The 24,715-nt window shown below is 42.3% G+C and overlaps 1 long non-coding RNA gene across 1 annotated transcript in view; it reads left to right on the top strand.

The window, feature by feature from the left end:
- The window catches only part of LOC146870209 (uncharacterized), a 75,289-nt gene extending 53,524 nt beyond the window's left edge, over positions 1-21,765 (top strand). The window contains exon 3 of the long non-coding RNA XR_014959356.1: positions 20,868-21,765. This is a non-coding gene — a long non-coding RNA (uncharacterized LOC146870209). The remainder of the gene's footprint in view (positions 1-20,867) is intronic.
- Positions 21,766-24,715: the final 2,950 nt, after the last annotated feature.

The following is a 24,715-nucleotide window of genomic DNA, read 5'->3' as shown; positions in this document are numbered from 1 at the left end:
AAGTGTCAGCTACCTTGTCAGTACTTTGCCAGTCCCTGTGCATTGAGCATGGTGCATGGGTATGTACCTGGGCCATATGGGCTGAGGGCAATGGTGTCTGATTCAGAGTTGAACAATGTGTTTTGTGAGCCCCACCCTCCCAGCATCCCAGACATCCAGTCTTGGGTTAGTGCTTCGTGTAGCCTGGGACATAGCATTGCCTTGCTTTGTGAATGGGGCATACACATGTTAGTGGCATGAGCGTTGTTTTTGAGTGTGGTTGTGTCCGGTGAGGGCTTGGGGGTAGTTGCGTGCATTTTGTGTAGTTGGGGTGTGGATGCCATTCCCCCCCCATATTCCATGAGTTGTTTGTGTACTTACAAGGCTCTGGAAGTCCTTGAAGTCCGTGTACTCCCACCGGCGGAAGCAGGGCCATCACCTTCTCCTCCCAGGGATGGTAATGTACCGGTCTGCGGGGCAGCCCACCTCCAGTGATGTTGCTCTGGGCGTAGTCCTCGTTCATTTTCCGCTTGACTGCCCTCCGCAGATCATACCACCTGGCTTGGCATTCATTCCTGGTCCTTCTGATGGGTGCAACAGCATTCACCCCATCGACGATCCTCTGCCACAGGCTTGATTTTTCGGCTATGCTGGTCTGTCTGACCAATGTTCCAAAGAGCTGTGGCTCGACTCTGATGACTTCGTTGACAAGGATGTCCAGCTCCTCCCTTGTGAACTTTGGATTCTTGTCTGTGGGCATGGTGTGGGGTGTGGGTGTGGATGGTTGTGGGTGTGTGGGTGTGAATGTTGTGTGTGTGTGGGAATGTATGTTGTGTGTGTGGGAATGTGAAGAGGGGGTATGTGTGAAGGAGTTTGTGTGAAGGTGTATATGTTAGGGTGTATGGGTGCAGTTGTTGGGGTGTGCTCTGTAGCTGCAGTGAGTCTGTTGCAAAGGCTCATGGTTTGTGTGTGTGGGCCCTTTTTATTGGTCCATTTGTGGGTGTGCCTGAGTTTGAAATGTTGGTGGGTGTGTTATAAGAGGTGGTTGTGAGTTTGGGCCTCTGTTTGCCTGTTTGGATGTGCCAGGTCAGTCATTTTGATGTTTTTTCTACTGTAGACGTGTTTTGTGGTGTTGTGTGAGTCTAATTGACCCTCCTTGTGCTGTTTTACAGTGTCCTGGTTCAGTATGAGCCGTTTTCGCGTATGTAAGTTGCGTACATACGCGATGTTGTTGTACCGTGCTCGCATACGCAATGTTGTTGTAAGGTCCATACATACGCGATGCTGGGGGACGGGGCTGGGGTACGGTGCGTCCAAGTACGGGGCTGGGGTACGGTGCGTCCAAGTACGGGGCTGGGGTACGGTGCGTCCAAGTACGGGGCTGGGGTACGGTGCGTCCAAGTACGGGGCTGGGGTACGGTGCGTCCAAGTACGGGGCTGGGGTACGGTGCGTACAAGTACGGGGCTGGGGTACGGTGCGTACAAGTACGGGGCTGGGGTACGGTGCGTCCAAGTACGGGGCTGAGGTACGGTGCGTCCAAGTACGGGGCTGAGGTACGGTGCGTCCAAGTACGGGGCTGAGGTACGGTGCGTCCAAGTACGGGGCTGGGGTACGGTACGTACCAGTACGGGGCTGGGGTGCGGTGCGTACCAGTACGGGGCTGGGGTGCGGTGCGTACCAGTACGGGGCTGGGGTGCGGTGCGTACCAGTACGGGGCTGGGGTGCGGTGCGTACCAGTACGGGGCTGGGGTGCGGTGCGTACCAGTACGGGGCTGGGGTACGGTGCGTACGAGAACGGGGCTGGGGTACGGTGCGTACAAGAACGGGGCTGGGGTACGGTGCGTACGAGAACGGGGCTGGGGTACGGTGCAAACGAGTACGGGGCTGGGGTACGGGGCTGGGGTACGGTGCGTCCAAGTACGGGGCTGGGGTACGGTGCGTCCAAGTACGGGGATGGGGTATGGTGCGTCCAAGTACGGGGCTGGGGTACGCTGCGGACATACGGGGGTACGTGCGGACATACGCGGGGGGGCTGTACGACTCATATCCCGGGCACAAGTTTACCCGGAATACAAGTGGTACAGAGTTCGCTATGTACGGGACGTTTTACATATGCTTGTGTATTCGGAAGGGCAGTACGGATCGTACTTGTGCGCTCGGACTTCAGTTTTACGATTTGTACGTAAAACTGTCCGGGTACGTCTCGTAGACCGTTTCCTGATACGAATCGTATGTATTTTTCACGTACGAATCGTACTTCACCGGTGGGGCGGGGAGGTGTACGATTCGTACGTAAAAATATACGGATACGAGTGGTACGGGAATTTTTTTTACCCAATCGGCACCTTAGTGTAGCTGGTGTCATTGACTGTTTGCAGTTCCATGTATACCACAAACAACATAACTTTTTTTATTTTTCCAAAACCAATCGCAGTTAGTTACTTTTTTTTCTGAAAGTCACTACCTAATTTTAGTTCCCTGCACATATCCAGAGTCCTTTCATCTTCAAACCGGCCTCCTCCTGCTGAAACCTTTTCCGGTGTGTTATTCCTGCTTGTCTCCAAAATGTCCAGAGTCTGGTTGTGGGCCACAGTTTGGGTCCAGAGAGAGTGCTAGAAAAAATTACATTAACAGGGACCTAGGTGTACCTAATGTAGACGTTACATGGCCACAGAGGATTAAAGTGTCATCAATTGCTGTCTTTGGTTGAAAGCATTGTGGAATACCAATATGCAGACCTCATGATTGTACACTGTAGTTGCAACATTCTAGGAACAATTACTGGGGTGGTACTGGAAATCTTAACGGATACATTTGGTAAATGGATGACACTTTTTTCCCACATACCGTATTCGTCTTCACCAACATTTGCTAAAGACTTTTTGTCCAGAGATACAGAAAACCAGGAAACATGTCAATAAAGCTGTGTCTGCTTTTCTCCACATTTCAGGGTGCTCCTCAACAACTTAAACTACTGCATCCTGTTCTAGGTGCAGTTATCATCTGCACACTAAACACTGAGGTTCTTTCAGAACCAACCCTTTTCCCTAACAATGGTTCCTTTTGGTTTCAAATTCTTTATTTTAATTTCTCATCTAGATTCGCGGATCAAATAAAGGTTCTGCTGGCTATGTTGTGGGTGGATCCACGATAGATCCGCAGATCCATTCCCAACAAAATGCCCAAGTTAAATACAAAACAGCGACACATTTAATACAAACATATCCTATTGCAATTTATACAACTGCATCACTGCCTGTGCGTGAGTAGCTGTGTAAGTAACTGTGTGAGGGGCTATACGAGTGTGTGAGTTGGTTTGTTAGTAGCTTTGTGGATCCATAAATGGAATGGAGTTACTGGGTTTGTGAGTGAGTGTGTCAGTGGTTTTACTGTGTGGGTCTGTGCCTGGGTATGTAAGTAGCTGCATGGCTGTGTAAATGGGTTTGTGAGTGCATGTGTGTGTCTGTGAGTGCATATCTGAGTGGTTCTATGGGTCTGTGAGTGGATGTATCAGTGAATATATTGGTGTGTGAGTGACTGTATGGGTGTGTGAGTGGGTGTATGGATGTGTGAGAGGTTGTGTGGGTGTGAGAGCAGTTCTCTGGGTCTCTGAGTGGAAGTAGCAGTGACTGTATGGTTGAGTGGGTGACTGTATGGGTGTGCGAATGGATGAATGGATGGATCAGTAGGTGTATGAGTGGCTGTGTGGTCCTGTGTGTGGGCTTGTAAGTGGTTCTCTGCATCCGTAAGTCAATGTATTGGTGACTGTATGGGTGTGTGAGTGAGTATATGTATTTTTAAGTGGGTGTGTGAGTGGTTGTGTGTGAGTGTCTGTTAAAAGGTCTGTGAGTGGGTGTGTGTCATTCGCTGGGGCTCTGAGTGGATGTATCAATGAATGTATGGGTGTGTGAGTGTATGAGTGGGTGTATGGATATGTGAGTGGGTGTGTAAGTGGTTGTGTGGGTCTGTGAGTAGGTGTGTGAGTGGTCCTCTGGTCTCTAAGTGGATGTTCCAGTGACTATATGAGTGTGTAAGTGACTGTATGGGTGTGTGAGTGTATATATGTGAGAGAGTAAGTGAGAGAGTTTGTGAGTGGGTGTATTTTTTTTTTTTTTTATTGAGGTCTGGATCTTCAGATCCGTTGGGGTCATATGAGTGTCCCTGCTGAACACCACAATGGATCTGTGGATCCTCATGTGCCTGAAAGAAACATTTTTGGTCAATTTCTTTCCCATGAGGGGTTCCTCACAGACCACTCCATCAGTTCCAGGAGGTCAGGGTACCTTTACCCTGGCCCCTTCTATCAGTTGTAAGTTTATTTTTCCTACCCAGGAGCTGAGTCCTGATGTACAAAATGGCCACCGCAACTTTCCTCTCGGGTTGCGCCCAGTCAATCATGGGGTTGCTGTAGGAGCATAGACCCGCAGCTCCACAGCAGTGGATCTGCGTGTCTAGATATACATACATTTGTTTTTCCTGTAATATCTCAAAAAGAACTGAACAGATTCACACCACATTACAAAAAACACTCTTTCTGGACCAAGATATAGCTATCTGCTAAATTTGGTGTAATTCCTTTCAGCAGTTTGGGCTGTAGTGGTGGCTAAACGCCCGATGAAATATGGGGAAAACATTTTTGGGGAATCCCTTTATCTCTGCCCCCACTTGATGAATCACTCCAACACTTTCCAGATAGCAGCTGAAGTGAGTTGCAAACTAGTTTTGAATTTTTTTTAATATGTTTGAGTAAGTATATATATATTATGTACTGGTGGTTGCCAGAACGTAGTTGTAGTTAGGCAAAAACGTTTTTGTTTTGCTAATAACTTTGGCGCCATTTGACAAATTTTCACAAATTTTTCAAAACTAGTTTTCCACTCCATATTATTATTATTATTATTATTATTATTTAGGCATTTGTTAAGCGCACTATCACCATTGCAGGCATCCTGGCGCTGACTGGATCAGAAAGAGGCGTGAAAGTGAAACACAGGAGCGGGAGTTATCAGACAGTTGTTTTGGGGAATAACCAGGTTTTTATCCTTCTCCTAAATGGGAGAAGTTCAGATATGTGCCTAATATCACCTGGGAGCGTATTCCAGAGCTTGGCAGCTGTTACCTCAAAGGATCTGCCTCCGGATCTGACTCTCTTGAATCTGGGAACGACTGCCAGCTTGGCCTCAGAGGAGCGAAGCTGCCTGGCTGGAGTGTACCAAGCAAATTTCAATTGTAGGGAGGCAGGGCCAATTCCATGGAGCGCCCTAAATGTTATACAAAGGGCTTTGAATTGTACTCTCTGCCTCACCGGCAACCAGTGGAGTTTGCTCAGAGAGGATGACCCGTGTGCTCTTCTAGGAAGCCGCAAGGCCAGCTTAGCAGCTGCTGATTGGACCCTTTGGAGCCTGTCCAACAAGAATCCAGGGGATCCCAGCAGAAGGGCATTGCAATAGTCCAATCTGCTGAGGATGGTACATCTTACCACTTGGACGCGAGCATGTGGGGGAAGGAGAGGAAGGACCTTCCTTAGGGAACGGAGGATGGCAAAACAGCAAGCAGTAATCTTATGGATATGCGTCTCCAAACTGAGCCTATGGTCCAGCAAGACCCCTAAGTTACGGACTGATTCCACCGGCCGGACTGTAGTCCCAGTTTCAGGGGGCCAGAAATTATCAGGGAAAGGCCCGGGAATCTTAGTTCCAGTGCTAAAGAGCACCTCCGTTTTCCCTGCGTTGAACTGAAGGGAGTTGTCCTTAAGCCAACGAGAGGTGTCACGCAAGCAGTTGTGAAAGACCTCAACCGATGAAGAATCCTCTCCCTCCAGGGAAAAGATCATTTGCATGTCATCGGCGTAGTTGACAATTTTAATATTAAAGCTTTTAATTAGCGTAATCAAAGGTCTGAGGTAAAGGTTAAAAAGGATTGGGCTAATTGCTGAGCCCTGGGGGACCCCATGTGAAATCAAAGTAAAAGCTGACTGAAAAGGAGGGATGGACACCGCCTGCTGCCTATCCAGCAGAAATGAGTGGAACCACTGCACTGCCGACCCTCTTACTCCCGCCTCAAGCAACCGCTTCAGCAAAATCTTATGGTTCACAGTGTCAAAGGCGGCAGACATGTCAAGCAGGATCAAAAATGTTGCCTGCCTTCTGTCTGCACGCCTTTGAAGCTCGTCCATAGCGGTGATTAGGGCGGTCTCGGTTCCGTGGGCGGGCCGGAAACCGAATTGATCATCATCTAATAGTTGATGACATTCCAGATGGTTGGAGAGGGTGTTGCTAACCCATCTTTCGACAATCTTGGCTGGGAATGGTAACCGGGAGATTGGACGATAGTTTTTTGAACAGTCCGGGTCGAGAGAGGGGTTTTTTAGCAAAGGAGAAACTAGCGCCCGCTTCCATTGAGCTGGAACAGTCCCAGTTGCAAGTGATTGATTGCAGATCAGATGGAGGGATGGAAAAAGTTCCTTCTCAAATTCCTTCCATATTTTATGTGGAACAGGGTCTAAGGGAGACCCCGAGGAAATCTCTCTGGCTAGTTTACCGAATGCTTCGTACGTAAGAGGTGGAAACTCGAGTAAAAGATTATTCGAAGCCAAGGTTGGCCCTGCAAGTTGGTCCACTGAGGATCCCAGTCTCAGGTCGGGGGGAGGGATAGAGTCTGGCGAGACTTCCAGATCCCTAATGATGAGATCAATTTTTTCCTTGAAGAAAACAGCAAGGTTCTCGCAGAGGTCTTGAGATGGAATGATGGAGTTTTTGGCGCATTCCGGGTTGGTGACGCTATTCAGTATATTAAAAATGTTTCTGGAGCTGTTGGTGGAGTTACAGATCATGGAGAAGTAGTAATCTGCTTTTGATTTTTTAATCAGGTTCTTATATTCACGAAATTTATTTTTCCACAGCTCCTTAAGGGTTTCTGAATAGTCACGTCTCCACCTTCTCTCGGCTTGTTTGCAACGTTGCTTCAGATCTTTTAAGGTATCGTTGAACCAAGGAGCAGAGTCATTGCCCTTACAACTACGAGTTTTTAGAGGGGCAAGAACGTCGAGGATAGTTGTGATACCTGTGCAAAGTGAGGAGTAGTTTTCAACTACCTGTTTTTCCTCATCAAAGAGTTGCTCCAACTGGAACACATCCCCTATGGAGTGCTGACGAGTAAGAGCTTTCCAGTCTCTGCAGTTAATTTTACTGGTCAACCCAGGAGCCTTGTGATGGCCATCGTTCAAGTGTATAAAAAATTTGAAAAGTGAATGGTCTGTCCAATCCATAGGTAGGGTTTCCACCATCACTACTAACTGGGGACCTGCGAACAATAGATCTAAGAGGTGTCCGCTTTTATGGGTTGCTCCAGTGACCAACTGGGAGAGGCCGAAGTTTTCGCAAGAATGAAGTAAGTTACGGAGACCAAAGTCGAGAGCGCCATTGCGCCAGAGGTTAAAATCCCCACGAATGATCAGTTTGTGATGGGAGAGTGCGATATTAGTCAGGGTGACCAAGAGCGCTTGTTGTTGCTGAAGGCTAAACGCACCAGGTGGGCGATAGCAGACTATCCCGGTGACAGTATTTCCGGGGTGGGTCTGAATTGATAATCCCAACAGTTCAGTGCCTTCGGTCGGGTCTAGAACAAGAATTTTAATGTTACAGGATGCAGTAAAAATGACACCTACCCCCCCCCCCTCCTCTCCCACTAGCCCTAGGAGTGTGAAGAAATTTATACCCTGGAGGACATGTAAAGCCAGGATCAACCAGGCAGTCAGGACGAGTCCATGTTTCCGTCATGAAAAGGACATCTAGTTCATGAGTTTCAATAAGTAGCTGGATCTCTATACTATGCCTAGGCAGGGACCTTACATTCAGAAGCCCACATTTTAACAGATTATTGCCCAGAAAATCGGCTCGCGGGAGGGCTGCATGTAACAATGTGAAAGTGCCTTTGTCTGCATGTAGCTTACCCAGTTGTAAGAGCGCCTCTCTAGAGTAGGGAGGGCCAGCCGGTGGCATGCTGGAGTCTGTTGGATCGAGACAGGCAGCATAGCTGACGCAGGGCGCTACCTTGGCGCGGACGGCCTTGCCTTAGGCGCGCCTTTGACACGCAAACGGCGCGCCTGTTGCGCTCGTCCGCTGCGCGTCCGGAAAAGGCACATGATTTATGGAGAGGGAGATAGGGGAGGGGGGCGTGGCCTCAAAAAAGGGGCGTGGCCTCAGCGAACGCCGCTGATGGCGGCAAGAGTAACCCTGTGCAGCTTCCGCGGCAGCGCTGAATCTGCTGCGCGGCCTGGTCAGGAGCAATCAAGTTACCTGAGAGGTGCTGGAGGGGAAGAAGGGTGAGTTATAAAAATACAGTAAATTGTGACACTCAAAGTTTTAAAACTCCAGCTGCTACCTGGAAGGTGGTGGGCTGTTCGTCAATACTCCAAGCCAAAAAGAGCAGATAGACACAGTAATAACAGACGTATCAAGCAGTCAACCCACCCTCACAGACATAGATCTAAGTGATCGAGAAAGGAGTTCATAATGTAGCTCCAAAAGGAAAGAAGTTATTTTTTTAAAACCAGATATGCCTCACACTCCAACAATAACAATGGGAAAAGAGCAGAGAAACATCAAGAAGAAGGAGAAGAGGATGGCAAGAGGAGTAAAACAAGAAGAGGGAAGAGAGGAAAAAGAACTACAGAAATAGGAGTTCCCACAAGAGGAAACTTGAAACAGAGCAAATAATACGAAACCCAAGAGATGAATGTCCTCAACCTCTCACAAAGGGCCATGACAGACTCGGAGACAACCCTTTTGAAGAAAGGCTTTAACTTTTGCTCCACCACGCATATTGACCTAAACCAAACAAGAATTGAAGAAAGTACGTATGAAAGATTAAAATGGTGAAAATGTTGGCAGAATCAAAGCAAAAAACAGGAGATGTTACTCCACAGGAAAAACCAACTATTGATCTTATGTTGGAGGACAGACTTGGGCTGATCACTCTAATACATTTGGAAGAATCAGCTAATGAACAGGACTTATTGAATCCGGAGAAGGTAATAAATCCCCTACCATAAGCGGAAATCCCCCCAATAATATCTGTGTTCGAATCTACCACCTGGTAATAAGATTGATCTCTTCCATGAAGCTATAGTACATGATATATACAGTGTTCATCAAAGAACCTAAAGACAATCTATCAAAAAATGACAGGGAAGCTCTAAGGGAACTACAACAAGATGAAACCATTGAATTAAGTCCGTTGACAAGGGTGGGAACATTATAATCCTAGATAGGAGTGATTACATCAAAGAAGCAAACTGTCAACTCTCAGACAAAAACCGTTATATGAAGCTGACATGGAATCTAATCGAACAATATAAAAAGGAATTACAAGTTAAACTAAGTCAATGGAGGGACTCAAACTTAATTGACTTGGATGAACAAAAGTATATGCCAGTAGAGAATCTCATCATAAAATTTTTTCATTCATAAAACTTCTGAAAAACCACAAGGCAGACCAATAATCTTGGCAAAGATCATTATTTGAACCATTTTCAAACTACATTGACTACTTTTTGGCTCCATTAATGAGAGATCTGAACTCCTATCTGAAAGACACTGGTGATCTATTGCAACATCTATAGGAAAAACCATGGCAGGAATCCTATAAACTCATTACAATAAGACGTAACCACACTATACATAAGTATAGAAAATGACATAGGAAATAACGGCATGTGAATATTTCCTAATAAAGAGAAACATCCATTTTGCTCAATAAACAAATGCTACTTGAAATAATTGAAATGTGCTTTTTTTAACAATATCTTCTTGTTTAACAAGGACATATATAAGCAAATAAGAGTAACTGCCATGGGATTTTCCACCTCCTCAAGCTCTGCAATCTTAACAAGGGGGTGGTGGGAAAAATTCATTGCATTGGCACGTGAAAATGACAGACATGTGTGCAATATAATCATGTGGCTGTGATTTATAGATTTGTTTATTATTTGAGATGGAAGTATAGAGGATTTTGAAAGATACTATGCCATCCTTAACAACAATGTGGCAAATCTCAAATTCACCTATGAGATAAGTGACTCAAAATTACAAGTTTTATATACAGAAAACTACATAAGTGATGGGATGATACATACAATATTACATAAAAAAGTTACAGCCACCAACGCAGTCCTGCACTCGGAGTGCTTTCACCAACCATGTTTGAAATGGAGCATCCCCTATTGGAAAGTCCTGTGAGTAAAAATAAACTAATCACAGGAAACCGAAATGGAAAAACATAGCTTGGCAAAAAAGAAATGATTTTAAGCGATAAGATACCTGAACCGAGAGCTAAATTCAGGTCTGGCAAAAGCAAAATCAATCAATAGACTACACATTTTGAAAGGCAGAAAAAAGCAATTAGAGACAGCTACAATCCGACTTATCACCGTTTCTGCAAAGTCATATAATCTTCGCCAAATTCTAAGAAAACATTTGGGTCTCATGAAATTGGACTTAATGGTCACCAACATAATTGCCAATCACCCAGAAATCACGTTCAGAAGAGCTGGGACCTGGAAGGAAGTGGTACGCAATCACTTCATTTTGAAAAAAGAGAGCTGGATGACACATCCAGGGTTCTGGAAATGCAAACCATGCAAAGCATGCAAGATCGCAGAAAACACACAAGACTTCCTCACAGCTAGTGGAAGATCAAGCAAAATATCACATGTAAGAGCAAGTATGTAATCTACATTCTAGATTGTCCATATGAACTGAAATATATTGGAAGTACAATTTTCTAGAAAACGTATCCTGGAGCATGTCAGAGCAGCAACAAACCGAGACAGAAGCAACACAGTTGTCAAACATATGGAACAACATCATCAAAGTGACTGGGAACAACTGAAATTCTATGCTGCCGAGCGACTAGAGCAATCTGAAAGAAAGGGAGACAGAGAACATATCCTAAGACAGAAGGAACCATGGTATATCCAGTTGCTACGCACACATACACCTAAAGGGTTAAATCAAGATGAAGAATTGTCTTTCCACTTCTAGAAAGACAATACATCAATGAGGAGGAGCATGATATCTGGAAGTCAAATGTTGGTCGTAGAACTGGAAAATCTGTGGGAGAATGTGTTGACACTGATACATCAGTGTGAGGCCTCCCCAGAGGGGGAAAGCAAAAAAGAAACAATGCTACTTGCATCAAATAAGAGCTTGGAGCATGAATCATACATTATATACCATGTGAAGACACAAAAATGAATTATGAAAGAATCATATGGGAGATTCCAATAAGAAAACCACTAACAGGTGAAATACCATGAGATAGTCCACAATGTCTCAAGTTTTGTAATCCTGATCTAGTTGTATCATGATGAATGAATATGCAAGATTAATCAAGGGGAAATTTTTATATACGAAATCATCAAGGTACTAGTGCAAAGACCCACTAAAGACCATGGGAAATGCAAACAACTACAAGGACCAGCATGCAATGTGCGGGCAATCCAGGCTCTAAGAATACGCAGTAGTGAAAATCTACAAAGTGGGCAACTCAAATCCCTTAAACACTTGAATGGAAAAAGGAAATAATCTATGAGTGGACACAAAACAGTAAAAAAAACTAAGAAGATTAAGAAATTAAAAGAGCGTGGAATGCACTCGTAATTCAAAAAAGATAAATAAATGAACTGCATGTCCTCAGAAACTTTGCATGTCTTTTATTCACTTTTGTTTCACTTATAGAACTTGGCCATTGAATGAATGAGACTACTAATCCCAAATTGGAGAAAGTCTTGGTAAAAAATGGAAAATAAGGGTTATTTACAGCGAAGTAAGACTGCAACATTAAAGGGGACCGAAATGCATTGGGCATTTGTTTGATACTGCATGACTTCATAAATTAAATGAAGAATTAATCCTTAAATGGAGAGAGCGACTCGTTTTCTGGTTTCGAACAGCAACATAATTGATCAGATATTTTAGTTGCACTGTCCAGCCACAGGAGTCTTACACCACTGGGGAAGGAAGAACGACGAAGCCCCAAAACACAGAGGACCAGTTGGCGCATACATGTATGTATATTTATGTGTATATATATGTATGTATATAAATTCACTGAAGAAACAGGGATGTTATAGTTAGGCTCAGATTTCACTTGTACACAACCAGTGAAATTCAGCAGTTATAGTTACCTGAGTTAAAAGCAACTTACGTCCCTGCAATGCACTGCAAAGTGAGAAAGGGACCCACGTCTGGTGTCAGAAAAGTTTCAGGGCTCTGTCCATCAACTTCTTGTGTCTGCTTTATTCACCCTAAGTTGGCTGGGTATGCCCAGATGTGGTTCCCTTGCTCACTTTATCACAGGATTCAAGGTAGCCTTGGTGATGAGGGGGTTTACCCAGAAACCAGTCCCAGGAAGCTTGTTCTGGTCCAGGGAAGAGCTGGCGTGGCAGTTCAAGCCATACTGTTCCCACGAGGAACAGGGTCAAGAATGATTTGCAGATGACTGGGCCTGAACTGGGGTGGTGAAGTGAGCTAAAGAACGATGATGGATTCAACACAGATCTAATAGTGACAGGGGGTGAGTGTCTGAAATGTCTCAGCGCTCCGTCCATCATTTCCTTGTGTTTGCCAAGAATACTTTATAGACAGTTATAGAAAGCATAAGAAGACAGCTGTTTACAACCATAGGGTCAATGCTTTGAATGAAAGGGTGAATAGAGTTATCAAGGAAGCTATTCAGTTGACTACAGCAAACTATAAGCCAGGAATCAAACTGGTCAACCAAATGGTGTGGCCTTATAGAACCATTAAAAATTAGGGCATTGTATGTTTGACTATTGAATTGCTGAGGGGTAGAAAACCTATACTGAATTTTCAATAGGAGTTACTGAGAAAGTTGTTGAACCTAACCATGTGCAAATTGGAAGTAAGATAAGAAATAAGCAAATGGAAATCAAAATGTATTATGATCAACGTTGGTGGACAAAGGTATTGGAAGTAGGAGAAGGTTAAGTTATGAAGATTAGACTTCTGTAGGGGGTACGCAAGAGTAAGTCAGGTTATTCTGTCCACTAAAATAGAGTAGGAAGGAAGTATGTTGGGGCATATCAGCAAGGCGAGGCGATAGAATTATTGCTGCTTTTGCGGCCGTTTTCGGCCGAAAAGTGGCGATAATTTTATCGCCTAATTAGCAAGCTCACGCTAACGCGTGAAAACTTGCGTTAGCGCAAGAATTCCTAATGCCCAGCTTTGCATCTCAAATGAGATGCAAAGTGGGCGTTCCTGACCTAACATGACAGGAGAAATGTCGCTAAGCGACATTTCTCCTATCATCAAGCCCCACGCTATGAAGCATAGCGGCAAGAAAAGTAGCGATAACCCCCTGTTATCGCTACTTTCCTTACGCCTGCTTCAGGACTGACTTAGCCATGATATAATATGGAAGGTGGATATCCTGGCTAAGTTTGTGGGGCCCTATCAACCAGCTAACGCCACATTGCGTGAGATTATCGCTGGGTTTCCAGCGATAATCTCACGTTAGGCAGTTAGCGCAAGTATTTTTATCGCTTTTGAGGTAAGCGTTGCTAATAGCACACTATCTCAGCGATAAAAATCCACGCTAGCCAGCGATAATTATCCTAGCGCTAAGTGCGCTTAGTGATAATTATCGCCGGTTGTTGCTGATATGTCCCTTAGTAGTGAATGACAGATCAGTATGGAATAAAATATAGAAACAAACAACACCAACGACGGACCAAGGTTAAGCACTTCAATTCCTAAGTCCACGAAGAAATTTTTAAGAATTCGGTGCAACAACTTCCAACATCTGTCGTTGTTAGATGTTCAATAATCCAAGAAATTTAAAAAAAAGGAAGGTGCACTCAGAGTTAAGTCCCAATAACAAATATATTCCAAAGCAGTATTTTTCTTCTTTTTATTTTAGAAACAGCAAACAGCCAACGCATTTCGTTCCCTTTGCCACAGGAACTTCTTCAGGGCTGTAATCAATTATAAGACAACATGTATAAAGACAACATATATAAGGACACCATATATAAAAAAAACAATCAATATATATATAAATTCATATAGCAGTTTTTTAACATCAACAAGACTGACCTCACATTATATACACATATATACATAAAAAAACATAAACACGTGTATATTTAATTCAAAGAACCACATAAATCACATGAATAACAAAGCGAATGGCCTATGTCACATATTTATAAACAGAAGTGGGAAAACTCGACACATATACATTATATCATAAATATATGTAAAGAAGGAAGAAAAACCAAAGAAAAAACCAAAGAGAAAAATATACCAAACCCAAAAGAAACTGCAGAATATACCTATGACAAGTCTCACTTAATGATCAAAAGATAACCAGATGGTCTGACCATAAAACATACATCATATAATAATTCCAGGTAAATATACCAGGAACTTGCTGTTCACATAAGCAATAAAACCACACTTTTAAATCCATTAAAATCCAAACATATGTAAAAGGGATGACTCCCCCTATGTGACTTTTTGCAAAAATTACATGAAATCAGCATATAATTTAAATTATTTTCTAAATGTAAAAAGGTCATTTTCACAAAAAACAATATATAAACCTACCAGAGTTGCTCACCTTTAGTCAATAAATGTATAGAAATCCTTCAGTAGGACATAAATGAAGTGGGGTGCTCAGTATTCAGAGTGACGCATAGAATATAAAATCAAATCTGAAACACAGAACACAGATCGAACACAACTGCAGATAACATATTTCCAAACAGAGGACTAAGAACCAATTTCTTCGTGGACTTAGGAATTGAAGTGCTTAACCTTGGTCCGTCGTTGGTGTGGTTTGTTTGTATATGCTTATTCTGGACCGTTCTGCACTTGTTCCCTCTTACTATTGAACCAGTATAATGCAGAGATTTCAAGATGGGAGGGAGGAATTGGCCCTCAATCTCTTTGGCACTGAGAATACAAGACAACCTACTCAGCAAAGTTCTATAACTAGTACAAGTCTGAAAACATTATTTCTTAGACTAGAACGTTTGAGAAAACAGGAGCTCTCCCGGTGGTGGGATGGGGTAACTCTCCAACAGTATCTTGAGAATAAGAAAGTCCCAAGAGGAATTCGGATACTGATTTTTCCGACTTTTGAGGATCTTAGTAGTGATCTTCTAAAAGATTGGGAAGGAAATCTGGAAAGTGCATCAGTGATCATGATGCAGATATTAATTAAACATGCCAAAGAAAAGGGTGAAAAACTCCAAGTTGAAATAGAGACTTTGGAAAAGGAGATTAATGGCCTAGAACAGAAGGATCTCATTGAACATTTTTTTGCTATTCTAAGAAAGGTTATGGAGGACCATCAATTGTATCTGAAAGATAAAAAATTAAAGAAAATAAAGAGAGATGACCGAGACTATAGAGATGGGCGGGTGTATACATTCGCAAAGAAGTTTGATAATATACAAGGTACAGAAGAAAAGAAAAGGACCAGGGAGACTAGGGAAGAAAGTGATGATGCACGCTCTATTAGTGGCATCTCGTCCTCCTCCCTAGAAAGTACTACATCGGATTTGTTACGTGAGGTCCCTTTAGGGGAGGCAGCTTCTTCGTTCCAGAAGGAGCTTGCAAAACTGCGGATCAGCAGCAGATTACAGCAAAAAAGGGACCTACCAAAACTAGGCGGGGAGGGCGTAGGGACAAAGGCAGGTTCAAAAGGAAGGGGGAACACAGCAGGACAGGTCAAGAAATAATCTATCTTCCTATCCAAAACTCAATGTGGCTTAATGTTACATCCAATGAAAAAGATCTGGAAATTGTAAATTTGTCTAATAAAACCCTTGATAAGGATGAACTGGCAGTGTTACATAGGGGCTTAAATTTTTGTCCAACTCAAAGTGGTGACATGACTGATGTACATATAGATCTTTTTAAGTTTGTTAGAACTCTTAAATTGAAAGACCATTTTTCTCAGGTTTATCCACAGAATCCTGAGCAATCTTCTGTTTCTCAACAGATGACGCATACAATTTCTGACATACGTATCATACATTGTCTGATGACACTCGATACTAATGAGGAATGTGATATGAGATCTTTAATGAACAAACTTGATATTCCACAAAACTATATGATGGATAGTGGTTTAAAACCTAAATCTAAGTTCATACCAGTTATGAATTACCATCGGAATATTGATGCCTTTTATGATAAGGTCAGTTGTGATCTGTATAATATGGAAATCGCAAAGAAATTCACCCCCTTTGTTAGTCACAACATTACCGCCCAGGAGAGAAAAGCCCTTAACAGACTTAAACTTGACAAGAGTATTGTCATTAGGGAGGCAGATAAGGGCGGTAATGTTGTGATTATGAACCACTGTGATTATATGGGTGAGATAAATCGCTGAGCAATGAACCCTGTTATCTACAAATTGTGGGGAATCCGATAAATAAGCTAACAACGAAGATTAACATGAAACTAAGTGAATGGAAGGACACTATGCTACTTACAGAAAATGAATTTAGATATCTTAGAGTAGAGTGTCCGAATTTCCCTTGTATTTACATTCTACGAAAAATCCACAAACCTGACACATTCCCCCCTGGTCGACCTATTATTTCGGGGGTGGGCTCACCCACCGAGAAACTTTCTGAGTTTGTTGACTTAAGACTCCAAAAACATGTGGTCAATCTTCCATCATATATTCGGGACAGCAAGGACATTTTAGTTAAGTTTAAAGATTATGAATGGTCCGACGAATTGTTATTTGTGACTTTTGATTTGGAAAGTCTTTATATGTGTATCCGTAAAGATCTTGGAACCTTGGCAGTTCAGTTCTTCCTCGATAAGGAAAGTGCTGACCAGTATGCTTTTAATTAAATGGTCATGGAGATGATCAATATTATCCTTTGCAATAATTATTTTTTATTTGACAAATGTTGGTTTCAACAGATCCTTGGTACTGCAATGGGCTCCAGGTTTGCTCCCTCTTACGCTTGCCTCTTTAAGGGGTGGTTTGAGAGGGAGCATGCCTGGGGCAGAGGTGCCTCCCCTGGACGGATTTTATTGTGTTCTGGGGTAGGTACATTGATGTTATTTGCTTATGGTCAGGGTCTGTGGAATATTTTACTTATCTGAATGATAATCAATACAATGTCAAGTTTACAATGTCCTTTGATAGAGAAAAGATAAATTTCCTAGACATAAAATTTTATGTCAATGATGGCAAAATACATAGTACCCTCCATAGGAAGGACACAGCCTGCAATGGGATTTTACATGCCGACAGTGCACATGCACGGTCGGTTGTCAATAATATCCCCTAAGGGGAAATGACTAGGATAAGAAGAAATTGTAGTGAAGATGACACATACCTCTATCATCGCAGAATCTAGAAAGAGGTTCTTACAGAGAGGCTATGACGGAGAGGTCTTAGATAAAGCTATTGAGAAAGTACAACGTCGCACTAGAGAAGACATCTTGCGACAGACACATAAAAAAGATGTGGTAAAGTAAACACCGGTTAGGTTTATAACACAATATAACACTAACAGTAGTAAGATCTTCAATATCCTGAAAAAAAATTGGCGCATCCTTAGGGAGGTGCCAGGGTTAACGAGTTGCCTCACCAATATGCCCTCGGTAACATATAGAAGAGGTAAATCATTGCGTAATGTTTTATGCCCCAGTTACGTGACCAATAAAGATGTTACATGGTTACCGTCTAAACCGAAGGGCTTTTATACGTGTGGGATGTGTAATGTGTGCTCGTATGGCAAAAATAAAATATCAAAGTTTGCCTATAGTACAACCAATATATATGATATAATGCACTTTATTAATTGCAACACCACGCATGTTATTTATGTAATAGGATGCAAATGTGATGTCATATATATTGGGAGCACGGTTCGTCCCTTAAAAATTCGGATACAGGAGCACCGTAGGGCTATTTTAAATGGAGATCGGAAATATCCCTAGAGTGAGCATTATAGGGTCACACATCCTGAAGATAATACGTTTTGGTTTCATAGTATTGATTATGTTCCTATTAACAATAGAGGTGGTAACAGGGAACTATTGGTTAGACAAAAGGAGGCAAAATGGATTTGCAGATTGAGGGCCACACAGATGGGTCACAACACTGATAAGGAATTACATCATTTCCTAGGTTAAATTGTACCACCTAGTGATTTTTTTCCTCCTCGTGTTGCTTTCCTGAAATCAATATTTCTTTGTCAAGAACCTATTATGTTTGTAGTTGCTACGGATGTAATTTGAACAACTATAGAGGTGTTTTTCATGCTTTCCATGTTTTGCTCCGCAATGTGTTGAAACTAAAATTCCATTGTCAGGATTATTGTATGAATGTAGTGACGACAGATGTAATTGGAACAACTATACAGATGTCTTTGACAATATTCTTTTCTTCCCTGAAGTATCCATGATCGTTCTTTATTTATTTTACATTAGCTCGCCGTATCATATATACATCTATACATGTAAAATTGTTGGAAGTATTGAAATCAATATTGTGATGACTGGAGCTTTGTTTTAAGTATTTGATGTTTTTATCTTGACATAGGACTATGTCCTAGAGAGAAATGTCTATTTACTGATGAACATGAATATGATAACTTGACAGAATTTGGTGGACATACATCTGCTGTTTTTAGATTTTAAGAAACGTTCTTTGGGCCAAAAAATTTTTGTATTTATAAATATTTGGCTTTATATACATAATTTAGTTTTTTTCTATCTTTATTGAGTTATTTATTTCGCTTTTTTGATCTATTTTGTAATGGGAATATATCTCCCCTGGATTACTGATATACACTTCATTTTTAAGTCTCTATGTCTCGTTGGAATATGTAATTTACATGATATATTTGAGAAAATTAGATTTTGTTATCATGACTATTAATTATGCAAAATACGAGAGCGTAAATTGCCATTGGACGTTTATTTTTGACTGTTTATTTTAAGATAATATTTTTTGAAGCAGAATAAGCTTTCAGATAGGTTATGGTTGTCTGATTTAGTGTGATTACTTTCTGATATTCATTGTTATTGCCGTAATATCACTGACTTCAATAGCGTTATTTATATATACCCCTTACTATTTACATAGGAGTATTGGTTCTTCTTTTTTATTGTACGTGAATTATAAAGTTTACAGGTTTATTTACTATAATTTTGATTTGATAATCTCTTGGACTCCCTGATAATGCTGCTATTATTATTTTCGTACTACTAGAACCGCAAAATATCTGGATATTAGAATATGTCTCAGTGGACATTGAAGATTACTACAAGATGGCCGCCGTATTTGATATTTATTTAAACCGTCTTCGCTTGTAGTTACTTCCTGCGTACGTACAATGGTACTACGCGTTTACGTAAGCTTAAGGTTTTAAAACAACGGTGCTCTTTCGTTATTTGTCGCTGCTGGTTATCATGCCGCCCGTCACGTCGGGTTTCTTTTGGTAAGTTTTGCTGGGGGTGTGTATTGGATATTATATAAGATTTGCGAAGAAATGCCTCGTGACTTTTTGTGATATTGGTGTTACCCAATTGGGTTTGCGTGACGGTGTGTGCTTGGAGTTTACAAGGAATTTCCTTGGAACTCAGTGGCTCTAGTATGTCGTTCTCTTTGGATCTATGATGGGGTATTTTTTTGAGCAACTTTACATTCAAAGAGCGGTGCCATTAATAATAGGATAGTTATGAGAGTGCCTTCGGTATATTTCGGTTGATGTGCACTTGATATTTTTGTTATCAGTTGCTAATTGTGCCTGTGGACATAAATTTGTGAAGGGTTTTTGTATAGTGACAACCTTTATAATTGGGTTCTAGCAATGCGATTATTATTATGTATATAATATTATTTTGGCGTTTGGTATGAGGTCATGTGTTGGCATCTGTTTTTTCTTGCTTTGTTTAGTTTTTCAAACACTTACACGTCCTGTTGCCTTTCTGAGGGATTATATCTTTACTTTCAGTACTGACTTCCCCTGGGGGGCCTTGACCATACCTTCAACCTTGAGGGTGAGTCTATGGCTTTTCAGATGTGTATATATATTAGGTTCTTAGTCCTCTGTTTGGAAATTTGTTATCTGCAGTTGTTTGATCTGTGTTTCAGATTTGACTTTATATTCTATGTGTCACTCTGAATACTGAGCACCCCACTTCATTTATGTGCTACTGAAGGATTTATATACATTTATTGACTAAAGGTGAGCAACTCTGGTAGGTTTATATATTGTTTTTTGTGAAAATGACCTTTTTACATTTAGAAAATAATTTAAATTATATGCTGATTTCATGTAATTTTAGCAAAAAGTCACATAGGGTGAGTCATCCCTCTTTACATATGTTTGGATTTTAATGGATTTAAAAGTGTGGTTTTATTGCTTATGTGAACGGCAAGTTCCTGGTATATTTACCTGGAATTATTATATGATGTATGTTTTATGGTCAGACTATCTGGTTATCTTTTGATCATTAAGTGAGACTTGTCATAGGTATATTCTGCAGTTTCTTTTGAGTTTGGTATATTTTTCTCTTTGGTTTTTCTTCCTTCTGTACATGTATTTATGATATAATGTACATGTGTCGAGTTTTCCCACTTATGTTTATAAATGTGTGACATAGGCCATTCGCTTTGTTATTCATGTGATTTATGTGGTTCTTTGAATTAAATATACACATGTTTATGTTTTTTTATGTATATATAATGTGAGGTCAGTTTTGTTGGTGTTAAAAAGACTGCTATATGTGTATATATATATATGTTGATTGTTTTTTATATATATATGTTGTCCTTATATATGTTGTCTTTATACATGTTGTCTTATAATTGATTACAGCCCTGAAGAAGTTCCTGTGGCAAAGGGAATGAAACGCGTTGGCTGTTTGCTGTTTCTAAAATAAAAAGAAGAAAAATACTGCTTTGGACTATATTTGCTTATTGGGACTTAACTCTGAGTGCACCTTCCTTTTTTTTAAAAATTTCTCAGTATGGAATAAAAACAGGGCACTGGTTGTTAATGGTTCCCCAATTGACAAAGAGGTACATGTTAATGAAAAGTTTAAAAGAAAAAAATCATAAAGACTAAAATATGGTACACCAAAACCAAATAAGGTCTATAAACCAGATGTAAAAATATTGAGAAAACCTAAAATAGAGATAAAGGAACGTAGCAGATTTAATGATTTTCAATTGTATTGATATCAAATCAATCTTAGATGGAAAATCAGTTGCTTAAAGTGCTGTTCTGGGGTGTCCTAGCTTTGATCTATGTGTCAGAATCTTATTTCAATGCTGGAACGTCACAGAATGCCTTTATCAGAATCCTTATCAAACTCCTATATGTTCAATAATGTGAAATAGACATGGACTTTCAAAAGCTGTTTGTTTCTGTTGCCGTTTCCTCAGACAGCCATTATGCAAGATCGGCAGCCTTCATATACCATCCCATTGTTTTATAGTCCACTTTATGGCATACCTCAGACCACCTATTCAATTTTTATCATTTTTTAATTCTGACACCAGAGCTAAAATTAACATACATTTTTTAGGTACATACAAGCATTTTCAGTTAAAGACCTGCAAGGCACAAACCTTGTGAAACCTCTGCATTATAGAACACCTCTTAAGGACATAAACTTGTTAACCAGCTATACATATGAATTAAAAGTGCTCTGGTCAAATGCAATAAAATCTAATGTTCAGACAAGTTCTCAGAAAGTATGATTTAACTTCAAGGAAACGGCATTTGATATTGTTCATCTCCAGCATTTTAAAAAAATGAAACCTTGTGGTGTTGACTTGTATGTGAATCCGCACACAGTGTGTGTGTGTGTGTGTGTGTGTGTGTATATTTATATCCACATTCCTCTGTTTGTGTCAGTGGAAAATAAAACCATTGCAACAGCACAGCAAAACCAACTTCTGCTTGAGCTGCTGCCCTTTTGACTTTCCCAATACTTATGTTTGTGAAATTTTAATGTATGAAGTTGTGTATTTATTGAAAACAAAATTATATGCATCTCCAAATTGCATAAGTAGTCCCTGGCACTGATTGGGACTACTTTTCATGCACCTAGACAGTACAGCAGTCCCATGGATGAAGAGGGGTAATTTAAAGCCCTAGTAAATTCGTATGCATATACGTATGCATAGTATATCTATTTTTTCCTTTAAAAAAAACAGAAGGTCTTCGATAATGCCACACCTAATTAGAGCCCCCCTTCACCCACCTTAGAACCTTAGTGTCCCCTCAAACTGGACTACTTACAGACAAAGCAGGTACTAGCACCAAAGAAAGTTGGAGGGGCCACACTTTAATTGAGCCAGTGCCAGTAGTGCAAGAGGGTGGCTGTAACTGCCTGGAAGGAAGGAAACATCGCAGGAAAGATGAGTTGAGGTAAGTCAGTTTATTCATCCCAAGAGGAAGCTGTTGCAGCACTCTGCACATCCCAGCCTGTTCTTATTATCCCGCCTAGATTGCCATCACCTCACAGCACCCCTACATTCTATGACGCAAGATGCCACACACCTCCCTTCCCACAAACCATACAATGAATAAACCGAGAATGCAACAATAAAAATAAACCTATAAAATAAAATGAAATACCCTCATAAAAAAAACATACCAACTTCATGTAAAATCTTAAATACCCTAGGGTATATCTGACCCTAGGGTCTTAGGGCCATAATTTTCCAAACGACCCTACTGTTCACTAATTTTAATATTCCTGCCAGACCCAAGAATAAAGGGATACTGGGGTCTGACAGTGGATTTTTAATCTTTATCCCCCTGGCCAGATATACTATCCAAGTGCTCCCTGAAATATTGGTCGAGCCCACCGCGACTTATAGGGGTCACGGTGTCCCAATGATGAAGCATGACACCACTAGGGTGTGTGAGGGAAAATAAATAAAAGAAAGGTCTTTTCCTACACCACTCTACGAGTGGTTGCTTCACTTAGGGACATCTCATTATTTCTCCCTCCATAACTAAATCTTTCTTACAATCAATAACTTGGTAAGAACAATAGTGGAGTACTTTAACGTGGACTAATACTCAGAATCAGGAGGGTGTACTCCCCCCTTTCTCCTCTTGGCCCCTCTAATATTAAGGACCTCACGGTTCTATATATTTAGGGGCAGATTACGATACCGGGTCAGACAGCTGTCCGTAGCCTTACCGTGCGACCGATACGTACCCGTAGCCGGTCCGTCCTGTAGAGTAAGTACTATGTGCATAACTGCCAAAAACACGACCGACGCGTAGGCTGTGATTCAAGCTCCATTCCCCGTCCGAGCCGGAACTCCTAACGCTGAACCGAGTCGCCCGGAAGCAGTATCCATAACAGTTTCCGGCATGACAAGTACGATGCGTACTTCCTACGCGCCGGATAGGTCGCTCGTACGGGACGTCACAGCATCCGGAAAAGAAGCATAACAGCTACGATTCGCGCCACAACTCAGTACACGGCTACAACACGGCCGAGCTTGCAGCGGGTACGAGACGGGGCAACAAGCAGCGTGTATGACACAAATACATCATGAATCCTATTGCGCAGGTCATACCAGTACTCTACATCTATGACCGGATCAGGAACCGGCGCAGGCGGTAAGTCAGACACCTACCACATAACCAAACGACACGTACCCGCAAAATGGCACACACACACACGGGATCCACATCCTGGCCACTAACAACAGCCCACCATAGGGGTTGCATGGCCAGCACCACTAACACCCCCACCCATAGGGGACCTGTTGCCCATCACCTGGCCACTAACAACAGCCCACCATAGGGGTTGCATGGCCAGCACCACTAACACCCCCACCCATAGGGGACCTGTTGCCCATCACTACTGCCACCCCCAGCCATAGGGCTTATGTTGCCCATCACTACTGCCACCCCCAGCCATAGGGCTTATGTTGCCCATCACTACTGCCACCCACAGGGGACCTGTTGCCCATCACTTCTGCCACCCCCACCCATAGGGACTATGTTGCCCATCACTACTGCCACCCCCAGCCATAGGGCTTATGTTGCTCATCACTACTGCCACCCCCAGCCATAGGGCTTATGTTGCCCATCACTACTGCCACCCACACTCATAGGGGACCTGTTGCCCATCACTACTGCCACCCCCAGCCATAGGGCTTATGTTGCCCATCACTACTGCCACCCCCACCCATAGGGACTATGTAGCCCATCACTACTGCCACCCACAGCCATAGGGCTCATGTTGCCCATCACCCCTACCACCCACACCCATAGGGCTCATGTTGCCCATCACTACTGCCACCCCCAGCCATAGGGGACCTGTTGCCCATCACTACTGCCACCCCCAGCCATAGGGCTTATGTTGCCCATCACTACTGCCACCCCCAGCCATAGGTCTTATGTTGCCCATCACTACTGCCACCCCCAGCCATGGGGGACCTGTTGCCCATCACTACTGCCACCCCCACCCATAGGGACTATGTTGCCCATCACTACTGCCACCCGAGCCATAGGGCTTATGTTGCCCATCACTACTGCCACCCCCAGCCATAGGGCTTATGTTGCCCATCACTACTGCCACCCCCAGCCATAGGGCTCATGTTGCCCATCACCCCAGCCACCCACACCCATAGGGCTCATGTTGCCCATTACTACTGCCACCCCCAGGGCTTATGTTGCCCTTCACTACT

This window comes from Triturus cristatus, chromosome 1_1 (assembly GCF_964204655.1).
Source record: "Triturus cristatus chromosome 1_1, aTriCri1.1, whole genome shotgun sequence".
In the NCBI taxonomy this organism is placed as follows: Eukaryota; Metazoa; Chordata; class Amphibia; order Caudata; family Salamandridae; genus Triturus; species Triturus cristatus.
Note: the sequence above shows the minus strand (reverse complement) of the source record. Positions and strands in the feature narration are given on the sequence as shown.